The following is a 12,278-nucleotide window of genomic DNA, read 5'->3' as shown; positions in this document are numbered from 1 at the left end:
GAAACGGAAAATATTAGACAGACAGTAAATATCTTTGATTTAGGAACCAAGTTTATTTTCCTTAATAAAATACAGACGCTTATAATAATTTATTCTACACTTCATCACTCTTTCTTTCTGGTTTCGAGTTTGCTCCGCACGTACGTCCATATACGTCCTCTCTCTACTGATTTGAGGAAAAGTAGAAAGGCACACATCATACCAAGCAATTCTTCAAACACCAGCATGGCGTAGAGAGTGGTGAAAATTTGCACGCGAAGTGGGTTGAGTAAACACATTAAAGGTATACTATTGCATAAAATCAGCCAATGTTTCGCTCCACGCATCTACAATCCCAGAAGGAAAAATTCATTCTGTTAATAGCTCCAACCACATTCACAGCACTCTGAGAAACTAACACGAGCCTTAACTTTCACAGATCATTCTTAAGTACAGTCCATCATCGTTGAATCTCAACGCCCTCGTCTGGAACGAATCCATCGAGCAGATATGATCCAGATAAGATGAAAAAAGAAAGTACCGCGTTTCTTCCTAAAATTCGCCGAGAATCCATTCTCGTAACGAGACTCCTCTCATTCTTAATCGTATGCTTTAATTCCTCAACACCGTCTAGCCCAATTTCCGAGGGGTCGATAGAAAAAATGAGTTTTCATCGATCAAACGAGCCTCGCATCAGAATGCCTATTAATCTCTATAAGAGTAATCGATCGATTCGGCGCTCAGAAGGTCTTGTTTCGCTTCTAGCGCTAGACACGAAGAAATATTCGAACGGCCACGGGAGACGGCAGCTGACGTATTTCATATCTTGTCATCTTCGAGGAAGCTGACCCTTTAAGATCGTGGTGGCTGACCGTAGGGAACCCGGTGCCCGGTGGAAACCTTCTATCAAGGCCGCGGCCGAGGCAGTCCTTTTATTTTCTGGGCATTTGACGAGAGCGACATGCCAGGCATTCCTCGCTGGAATAGCCGTGTAACTATGCCCTCGGCATGGTCTACGTGCGTGTTCAACCGTAAACGCGTGTGCGCCTTTTCCTCCTCTGTGTTCGTACTTATACAGGGTGAGCCACAGAAAGTGAAGTCTCCGATTTTCCGCTGGATTCAACGGTTTGACGACAGTTTTTGCGCACCTGTGAGTGGATACAGACAGATAGGCTGCAGTTTGCGAAAACGCGCGTTGCGAAGGGCATGACAGCTTCGAATGGCGTGAAATAATGTAGCGATTGGCTCCTCTCCAAAGAGGATAGATATCTTGATGCAAAGTAATTCGAGGGAGACTGTAGACGTTTCACTTTTGGCGATGTTGATTCCCTTAATTTCATTTCGTGAAGTGTAACTGTGAAAAGATTGAGGTAGTTGAATATTCATTATACCGACGACTGCAGCGGCTGTAAAATTTGGCTTTCGTGATTTACTCGACGTACGTTCAAGTGATTATGCTAATTAGTACGTTCAACTTCGTATGGGCGCAGAAACGTGCTGGCATTCGGAATATTTCGGCAAAGTCATTGTGTCCGCTTTCTCTTGTCCACTTTCTGCTGAACATGATTACTTGGACGTCTACGTATTCTTAAGTTTTTATATTGACGAATATTAACGAGCATGTGGCGGTCGAATTGCAAAAAATGTTAATTTCTCGAAGCGTCGTTACGACAGGATTTAACGCAGTAAAATTGTAAGGATTAACAGGTGACTTAATTGATTCGTTTTATGGCGCGTTAACTTCGGGCGGATGGGACGGCTGTGTAAATGTTTCTTCTAATTTTGCCACGCATAGTGTTGACGTGATCAGAGATTCGATATGAAAACGGAGCCTGCAGTTGACATTTATGCATCTAGTTGCACGCGTGTGTATGCACGGAGGTACGCGTGTACGTAAAGGACGGGGACTCAAGGCCGATCATCGGCCAACCCTTTCTCTGTCCTCAACATGGCTTCAGGAAAGACAATTTCAAGCTGTAGAATTATCGTGAACGCGGTGTATCTTTATTAGACATTATTCCGTTGCCAGAGTGCTGAACAATAACGTTGCGCGCGCGGAACATATGGTTGTTTAAATAAGCGAATACTTCTTACGACACGTAGCTAGTTAATCGGGAAAGCAGTAACGAGTATCTGTCCGTGTTAAATGGAGAGAATTCAAATCGTCTTGTAGCATTGCGAAGCGTGAGCTGTCTTCTCGACTCACCGTACGAATTAATTTCTTTTCAGGGATGTCTTCATCGCAGGAAATTCAGGGATTTCGCTACTGGAGATTCACCTACTTCAATGCTGAGTAAATATTAACTATACTTAATTAAAATTTCTGTCTCTCACTAAAAACAAGGAAGCATTAAAATACATCAAATAAATATGGATGAAAATTTTGATTTTTATGATCATTATGTTTGTAATAGAAATTATTGTAGAAAACATATGTACAGTAGAAATCTAAGCGAGTAGGCAACACTGACATAGAACTCTGCAGTTTATGCAAATGCAACACTAGAGAACGTTGCCAATAAGGAATCCGTTTAATATCCGTTTAATACCCGTTTCTCTAGATTAAAGATCACCATTAAAAGATATCGAGTTCCTCTGAACGAACAATCTACCATCCTTCCTTCGAAAGTCAGCTCATTGAGTAACGCTCGACTCGAGAAGAAAATTATCCCGCGTGTTTCACTTTCGAGCAGAGCACTTTCGAATCCGTCGGACAGGAAAAGCGATGCACCGTGCGCGGTCAGTTTTAATCCGCTCCTTTTATTTCGGTAATCAACGGCAGTAACAGCGAGCTGGAACAAGATCGATTCGTTTCGGTCGACCTACGTTCGAGTTCCAAGGAACGAAAGGTTGTGGCGGAACCGCGGGTACATCAAGCGAAGAATCGGAAACGTATACCTCGATCGCCAGCCGCGTTTACGTCGTACGTGACTTTTCGGTTTAATGCTTTCTACGCTCCGATGACGGATACTCGTTTCTCCTCGTGTGTACACGTTGTGCAAGTGCCGCAGGAATATTGATGGACTTTCAAAATGAATTAACCAGAAGAAACGCTTCGACGACTTCGTTATTCACCTGTTGCGCGTACCCCTTTGTCTCGTCGACTTCTCGATCGTATAATCGATTAGTTCCGTAATTACGACTATTTATTGTGTTTTCTGAGAAACTGAGAGTCCTGGCAAGTGACAAGAGACAGATGATAATAAGACGGGGACTCCACTTTGTTCTATTGGTAACTCTTCCGTCTTTAATACTCGTTTTTGCATAAATTAGTTTCTAAGTCGTTGAACTAAAGCATATTAAACGCCTTATCTTCTCGAAAATTTGTATATTTGGGAAGCTTGAAAATTTTCAAATCTTTAAAGAACATGCTAGACCACTATACTTGATTAGACGATTTAGACATCATACTAGGACATAGAGTATTGTTCTATCAAAAAATATCAATAATAATGATAGGTATCATCGTAAACGGGGTTTGATATTGCATGTCGAAGGTGTGCAAGGACATATTCTCTTTGGTACTTGACTTTCCTGTGAGTTCATGGAGAGCGACCGGACGTCCAGCATGTAACGATCGCATCTTCTCAGAGAACTGGTTATAAGAGGTATAGATATCTGAAAGCTGTCTCGGAACGCAGTTACCAATCATATTTTTATTATCTATTAAGAAAACGTACCTTATATTACCGTGCTCGTTGCGTGATAGCATTAACTACTCATTTATTACACAGCGCTGCAGGATTATAGTCTATCTGAATATTTTTAGAATCCTCCGGTTAAATTCCACCATCGTGCCGTAAGAAGCAATCGCTTTTCAATTATTAACCGAAGCAATATTAGCAGAAAATAATAATTCTCGTAATCTACCTTGCTAACGACTGCTTTAAATTACCGACCAAAACAAACTACACGTTACAAAAGTAATTAATATTCGTAGTTAGCGCTGTAAAAACACATTAAGCTTTCCCAATGCTCAAACTCACGTTCGAATAGACGAAGAAACATTTCTAATGGCGATCCAAGCACTTTTCCATGGAAAAACGTCGTTTCCCCGGTTTCCCTAGTTGGAAGTTGCGGGGTCTGTTCGTAAAGCGACACTCCACAAGAAACTCGAGTCTCAAGAGTGTCCTAAGACGGTGTTATTCGCCTTTTGAGGCACGCGTAAGGACACGCGCCATCTCTGGACCGCGCATCCTTCTTAAGAGCTCATGACCGGAAGTCCGATATGTACGACGCGAGCAATTACCGAGGTAATCATGGCTACACACACAGAACTAGCTGCGTGCCTCGTTCTAGGATCGTTTTGCTCGGGGGTCCCTTCGGCCACGCTCGACTTTCCGGTTTAACCGCTCCTTCTTCTAATCGCTCCTCTTCCTGCCGAACGATCCCTTCGTCCTTGGTCTTTTCCACGCGCACGGGTCAGCTGGGGAAGTTCTATTGAGACGATTCTCGAGATTCATTAATGCTCTGGTATAGTGAAACTCTTATGGGCCGTGAGTATTCAGCAAACATATTTACACGATAGTGTATTCGAATTTAGGTATATTTTAGGAAAACTAGTTCATCATGCAGTAGAAATGTTGTACCCAAATTTCTTGGCTGTTCATATTTTACATTTTGAAATTTGTATACTCTCTCTGAATCTAGTTCTGAAACCAGTTGATCCAGTCTAGACCGTGCCACATAAAAGTCAGTCAAGAATGGAACTAATTTTTATAGAAATTTAACTATAAATATTCTGAATCACTTTCTACGTCCTTCATATTCACCATAAATTTCTCTCGATTTTCGAAAATATTATTCAATGAATCCCAGGCTTCAGGATCGTCTCGTTTCCACTTTCCCACGTGTAGGAGACAGTTATGTCAATCCGATGCGTAACGGATGGAGCAACAGAGAAGCGCCAATTTTTCTCGCGGTCGTCCGCTATATCGAATGAACTATCGGAGAACCAGAAACGAGATAGGACGAAGCAGAACGCGAACGAGAAACCTTGAACGTCGGAGGTGTCGATTGTAGAACGGTATCCAGTTTCATTCATCTAGCGATAAGTCTGAGAATCGGAGCGCCTGTTGTCTCTGAATGCAGACAGGAATTTTTCTGAACGAGCAAGGGGAATCCTCTGTCCTGAGTCACTGTACCTCGACATGGTCCAGTACCACGAAAACGACCGTCGACACGATGACGTAGTGTTCACCCGTGACTTTCACGAGAATAAATCTTTCACCTTGTACCGTTGAGTCAAGGAAGTAGATTGCAATACACTTTGTGCTTCTTTCTCTTAATTCGAAAGTCCTGAAGTTCTTCAAGCTTGGGGTCCAAAATACTCATTTTGTATTCAAACTTGCAGCACCCTTATTTGTGCAAACGTGTACTACACTTACCTACAATTAATAGGAATTTTATATTATTTTTAATCGTATTTGTATTGTCTAAAAAGTGACAAAGCTTAAAGTTTATTTATTTTAAAGGTTTCAAAAAATGTTAACGACCTAAGTTTTATGAGGCTTAATATGATAAAGGTTGAAGAGAAAAGTTATCTCTTAAAAATTCTCTAAAATCTTCCTAAAAGGAGATCCCTATATTTAGTACAAATTAGAGGATCTTAGGGCCACCATGATTGAACGAGTCCAAGGTAACACTCAAAGATCTATAGTTCAAGAAATGAAACTCGAAGCTGGGTCTGGACGATTAACTATCCTCGTTAACACGGGGATCAGCGTTATCTCATATGAAATTTCAATCCTGTCCTCGGCCTGTACACACGGTCGATGTCTTTAATACATTTTTTCATTCGAGAAGACGGTAATCTCATACTTACGTAACACGCCTACGATGACTCAATCTTGGGAACGCTTACAATCCGAGGAAATCTATTACAATGTAAAACCGTCATAACGCGAATCTTCTGCGAACCCTATTGAGTTCAGGAACTTTCGTTTCGCGCTCGTTAAGTGTCCCGAGAAGAACCTTTGATATTTCTCGATCTTCAAATTAAGTAGTCTTACGAAATCTACACTTTGTTCCAAATCACTGAACCCAAGAAATAACTTCCTCGAGGGAAATTGCTCTCCAGTCAGTACAATGAAAATCTGCTTTCGATTCTACTTATATTGAACCAATATTAAAGCTAGAAATATAATTAAACTTCTAAACATTAATTAAACTGTTTAGACCCTTGCAAAAATAGTATCAGTAACACTTCAAAAGCTTTATCTTTGATGTGAGTTCACAAAAAAAAAAATTAAGTAGGACCTTGTAACTTTTTGAGCATTGAAACGAATATTCATATTTTATTAAAAAGAAGATCAATGAGTTGCTGTATTACTCTTCTATAAAATACATGAAAATGTAAAGGGAGCAAGTTGGATGCTTCCATCTTCCATGGCGACTGGCAGGAACGATGAGCATTCATTCTAAAACCGTCGCCCAGACGACGGAGAATGCAAGTTTCGTTCCCGTCTCAATTAGAGCGCACACTGGCGAGTTGAAACTGGCCCACCAGGGATGAAATGCAAAAAGGGTGTCGACGTGCAGACGTCGCGACGTCTTTTCTGTCACGGTCCCACGAGAAGCCTCGAACGGTGCTCAGGTTCATTCACGCTGAATACGAAACAAGATTTTCCAGGTTGTTGACGAGGCTGAATTCAAATGTGCCGAATGTCGGTCGGCAGAAGTGGGAATGGACATGCTGGTAGTGGACTGATAGCGATTGGGGTCGCGCACGAGGATGGTGAAGGAGATCATGGAAACTCGTTCGTTACCGGGTTAAATCCCAGCCGTGGGGCGAACATGTAAAATGCACAGTTAAGCGGATTATTTGAACAGAATAATGCGAGAATGTAAATGAGTGTTCGACGTGAGAAAGAAAATGCTGCGTAAAGTAGGCAATGTGGTGGGTGAGAAAAGTAAATGTCCAGGAAGAAATTAACGTTCGAAGAAAGACTCGATTAAAGGTGATTTTCCCATTTAGAGGTTTAATTATGAAAACAATCTTTGGACATTTATATGAAATATGAAAAATTAATTTTACTGAAGTTTCTAATTTCTGTTAACTCTCTGAGTCTCGAAGAATAAACCTAATTTTGCTATATCAAGAAGACTGTCAGCGATCACAAAATGAACGAAGTCTGGACTTGGTGTACATTTCAGTATGACTATATTGCATTTATTCTGCACACGTTAAGGACCGTTTACTGTTCGATTAAAACACAAGAAGAAACACGAATTGCTTAGCGTGTTACGTGAAGACACAAAAACGCACGCCATCGTTTCTCGAACCTGGAACCTTCACGTCATATCATACTTGTTCAAGGACAAGGACAACCTCTGTTGAAAGTCATGCACGCGCGGAATACGAAGCATTCTTTTAACCTAGTACATCAGGAAAACAGGAAAACCGCGTTGGCGCAATTGCAGGTACTTGCTCGATATGAAATTCCTCACAACAATGCATAATACATATACACGATTTTCTAAGCAGACATGATCTAGAAGGATAAAACATATAAAGATATAATCTTCGGTAACAGTACAACACTCCGTACAGTTTATGAATTGTAATTGTAAATAATTAACAGTACAATTAAGTCAAAATGACTTATCATACAAATTCTTCAATTTTTCCCAACATTTTTCTTCCTCTTTCTTTTCAAGAGTATTTAGAGAACCTAAATACAATAAAAAAACATAAACAGGTGCATCACTAATTCATCACTAATTACATTACCAATAAAAACAGTTTTTTATCTAGAAAATTCTCAATTAAAAGTCCAGTGACTCGATACTCATCGATTCGAAATCAGCTTGGTAGTAAGCTGTTCACCCGAGGGGTTGACATACGCTCAGCGCACGCCACTTTCAGACTTTCTCGCCCGGTTACGTAACCCCCGCGGCGTTGGCAAACACGGGCGACCGGTTCACGAAATTCATGCATAATAATAATCCGACGATATGGCCGACCGTAGACGGCCTTCCCGACTGTCGGCTCGAGGCTGTTCTGATATCTGTCGGCTGGATTACTATCAGACCATAAGAAAGGAAAGGGTACGTTCGGGCGAGAGACAGAGAGGCGCCGTGACACACGTGATACGACGCGTATATGGCTCCGTTCTACCGTGACGATGGCCGATTAAAGTTTCAGATACAAAACTGGTCCGCGGCCCCGCGAACGATAACTTAAATGCTGATACGCGAAACGGTGGAACGCGAGGCTTGCACGTTCTCCAGTGGAGGTCCTAGGCTCCTGCCGCGAGAAGGAAAAATCGAGCCACGTTTGAATTGTGTATCCCGCATTACAAATGACCACGAAGTCGTTCGTACAATCGCGTGCCTTTCAGATTGTCTTCTAAATTTTCCTAGACGTTTCTTTTATCGACGTCCTTCTGTCGCTCGACCGTGCCTTGAATTCCGATCAAAGACGGAGATAGACTGAAATGCGGGGACACAGAAAATCGCAGCTTTTTTCATGGCACCTCGAGACATGGAAAAATGTTAAGCTGATACTATTGAAGTCTGGTGGAGAATTTACAGAAGTATTATAATGCAATTACAATGCTGATATGAATGTTGTCAAGTTACCTTTGTTAATTTTACAAAACTCTATAATAAATCGTAAAAAAGTCTACCTTGTTAAAATCTACTTAAGAGACGTTTGCAAGATCTATATGATCATTTTTTTTTGTATGGGCTTGGTAACGAGTTTGATGGAATTTTGATACCTTTTTTGCTACCGAAGCTTTGACTGAGTCTGGAAGAAAATTGCACTGATGATAGGAATGAATAATGTTCACTGATAATTATACAGTGCGTGAAGTATAGAGGCAAGTTTACCACTTTTTGGCGTGGTACCGTACAGAATCTTCAGAGATATCTAATCTCAGTGTATCTGGTAATAACTTTTCAATAAGAAGATACAAAAGTTGACCTTCTTTTGAGGAAGTTAATAACAGGACGTTAGAAGTATATTACTTGTGGAATAGCCAACATTAACCTGAATTCGCAAAGTTTGCATAGTGGAGCGAGGAATGTACTTCTTAGTGTGAAACTTTGTTACAGGAATGGGTAATTAACATAGAAGAATGCTGGTTAGCAATAGTAGTGATGTAGCCACCATTGATGACGAAAACAGAAACTGCCTCCAGAGAAGATACTCTTTCATGCATACTAATTTAATTATCGAAATATCCAAGCACTAAAGTACTTTTCAGAATAATATATCTTTTCCAAAGTATCCAAAGAACACGTTCAAATCCTAGAAAAAAAGCTATGACCTCACAATTGCTCCCTATCTATCACATTAAGAGCGATCTACTATCTACAATCTACATTCAGACTTATCACTACATTTTCACTTGCCCCAGCGAATTAACGCTTATCAATAGCGATCGCTATCTTTCGTAATATCGCCATCAGCATTTCATTTCGCGGTACATAACCGTGCAGGCTTTTTCCGCGTCGGGGCACAGTAGACGCAAAAACAGAGAAACGAAAAAAACCACAGCGGACAATATCTCGCAAGATGTTATTTGCGAAACGATATTAATTATGCAGCACGTAAAACAGGTATTGGCAGCTCTGGCACACTCGTTATATTCGGACTTTCACTCCGCGCGCGCTACTTAAATGATATTCTCCGACTCTCTCCCTCCTCCCCCTGTCCTCCTCGTTAAACGCGCGTACATAACCGCGAACAAAGCAGGGACAAGTTATTCGTTTTAAATTCCTTCCGCTCGCGGTAACGCGGCACGCTGATCATTCTCGTTCGATCTCGCGACGTCGAATTGCATCGCGGCGAGGAACCCGCGAGGAGGAGACAGCACTTTCACTCGAAAGCTTTCGTTTCGACCAGCCAGACGGTGTAACGAACGCTCGAACGCGCGCGCTCCAGTAATCGCGGGTCGTTCACGGCGCTTGTGATTTTTCCGCGTGAAATCATCAGCGCGATGCCCGGCGACGTGTGAAATTCACCTCGCTCGGTTATTATATAAAAATTCAAATGAACGTTCTATCGCGCGAGCCTATCGGGCAAAAATGAACGAAACGAACACGGAGACTCCATTCTGCGAAACCAGTGACATAATTGCATTTTTTTCACGCTGAATGTACTGGTCGTTCGGCAGTTCGTTACCCCTTTTTTCTCGCGCCCGCGGAGCGTCGTGGCCAGCTCGCTCCATTTCCCATCGCGATTCAGTCATTTGTTCCTCGCATTCGATTACTATAATTTCCTATCTAGCGGCCATTGTGCGCAAGAAACGGAAGCTCATAGAGGCTGGATGAATAGATATAGTGAATGGTAGCCTATCGGCAGGCGCAACCAATAAGAGTATAATATAGGAATAACGACGCGTACAGAGCTCCGTTTTAGTATCACCCAACCCGTTCCGTCGTGCAATTTATAAGCACGTTTCAATTAACCAGTTATCTTTAGACACTTGGGTTACGTGGTCGAGCGTCCGGCGAGTAGACGCGCGGAGGAGAGTAACACGATAAAGGACAGTGATAAGAGGGTGATACGGAGTGGTATAATCGTACGGCTTAGAGGCGGGGAAAAATCTACTGGTATCTTTGCGTTGCGATTTTTCTGCGGGCGATGTGAATTTGAATCGTTTTAGTTATCGTTCATCTCTATTGCTGATCTATGAAACCAATTAATGTAGTCGACTTTCATTTTCATTAATTATTTCGTGGTATCGGTTCTTATATCGAATCTTAGTTCTGTGGCAGATACGAATTCTGATAAAATATTGAAACGATAATATTCTATGTTCTTGTTCTCCATTTAATTCGCAGTTAACTTTCTAAATTTTTCGACGATGACGTTCTGTGAATCTTGTATTGTACAGGGCGATTAAAAATTGCGGGTTCATTGAACAGATAATAGAAGACACTGAAATCTGATAGCAGATTCTCATAGTATTCGTAAGTGATGAAATTTTAAAACGTTATGAATAATGCAGAAGAATATTTCTTTCATCACCCCAAAGGTATGAACCTTTGATTTAAAAGTATGAATAATTTTCGACTAAACACTTTACTTCTACTACTCAGGAAAGAATGTACAGATGAAATGATGTATTTCGCGAAGTACTGAGGAAAGAACGGCATAGTCCAGGCTCGTTAACAAGCCCAACCATCGACTTCTATCGAGATAGCTTATCGAAGGACCACGGGAAGCCGAGGGACGCATCTGAATCATCTTCGGAATGTAACACTACGGAGAGTTCGGATTTACAGACTGCTGAGCCTCGCGGGAAAAAGAGGGGACTGCTTTAACAGTAGCTATTCGGTCCTTCGTATAATTTCACGTGGACGAATCAATTTATGAAGCTACGTGGCTCGCTGACTAAGACGGATCACTTGAGCTGTGCTCATCAATTCTCTCTCTTTCTTAGCTGCTTGATTAAATTCTTCATAGGCACATCTTGTTCGTTTGCTATAATCTTGATAGCATTCTACTTACTGTTGGTTTGTAAACGCTAATTTATCGGTCATGAATTACGTATAAGGACATGTTGCGTGTAAGGTGTATCATCGTTAGGGCATCTATTCTTATAGTTTTTTATCCTTGAGAATAGCAACGTTTATTAAACAGTGATACTTTAAAATAGTGAACATTTAAAAGTATAATGCACGTGTGTTACCATAATTCTTCTCTACGAGTTACTTAATCGCTTATTAAGTTTATTCGTTATTAATCCTTGCAATAATTAATGATTGATAATTGTTACATAATTAAGGTTCGTAAAAGGCTTCTATGATTCGTAAATATTATTATAAGTTTATCGATTTCTGGAACCAGAGAATTTTCCTTATTTGCCGAAATCTCAGGATTAGTCATAACCATGAGATCAGGAGATGTTTACAGAGAAAATCATTTCAGATATAACAAGAATCTTATAAAGTATCTCACCCACATGCTTTCTTATCTGTGACGTTATCAAACAATACGAGTTTTGCCCACACGATCTGCCTCTTAAAAATACCTCTCTTAAACAACTGCCTCAAATCAAAGTCATTCTCAAAAATAATTCAAGAAAACGTGACATCACTATAGATTATTAATCGAATAAGTAAATCCTATTTACTCCATAATTAACACATATCCTCAAAAATCTATTATATAATCTTAAACTAGTCATCCTACGCAAACGAATTTTAAAATGCAAGTAATTGTTTACCACGTTAATTATTATGCAATCTTATCGTGTGCTATAACAAGCATTATATGTATCTATAAATAACAGTAAATTAGCCAGAAAAAGAGAGAGGAAATGGACACAGTTAGACTGCTTCCT

The 12,278-nt window shown here is 40.7% G+C and overlaps 1 protein-coding gene across 1 annotated transcript in view; it reads right to left on the bottom strand.

Annotated features, from left to right (window-relative positions):
• The window catches only part of LOC143181140 (uncharacterized), a 42,008-nt gene that overhangs the window by 28,813 nt on the left and 917 nt on the right, over positions 1 to 12,278 (bottom strand). The window lies entirely within an intron of this gene.

This window comes from Calliopsis andreniformis, chromosome 6 (genome assembly GCF_051401765.1).
Source record: "Calliopsis andreniformis isolate RMS-2024a chromosome 6, iyCalAndr_principal, whole genome shotgun sequence".
NCBI classification, from domain to species: Eukaryota; Metazoa; Arthropoda; class Insecta; order Hymenoptera; family Andrenidae; genus Calliopsis; species Calliopsis andreniformis.
The sequence above is the reverse complement of the archived record's forward strand: the minus strand, read 5'-3'. Positions and strand labels throughout refer to the sequence as shown.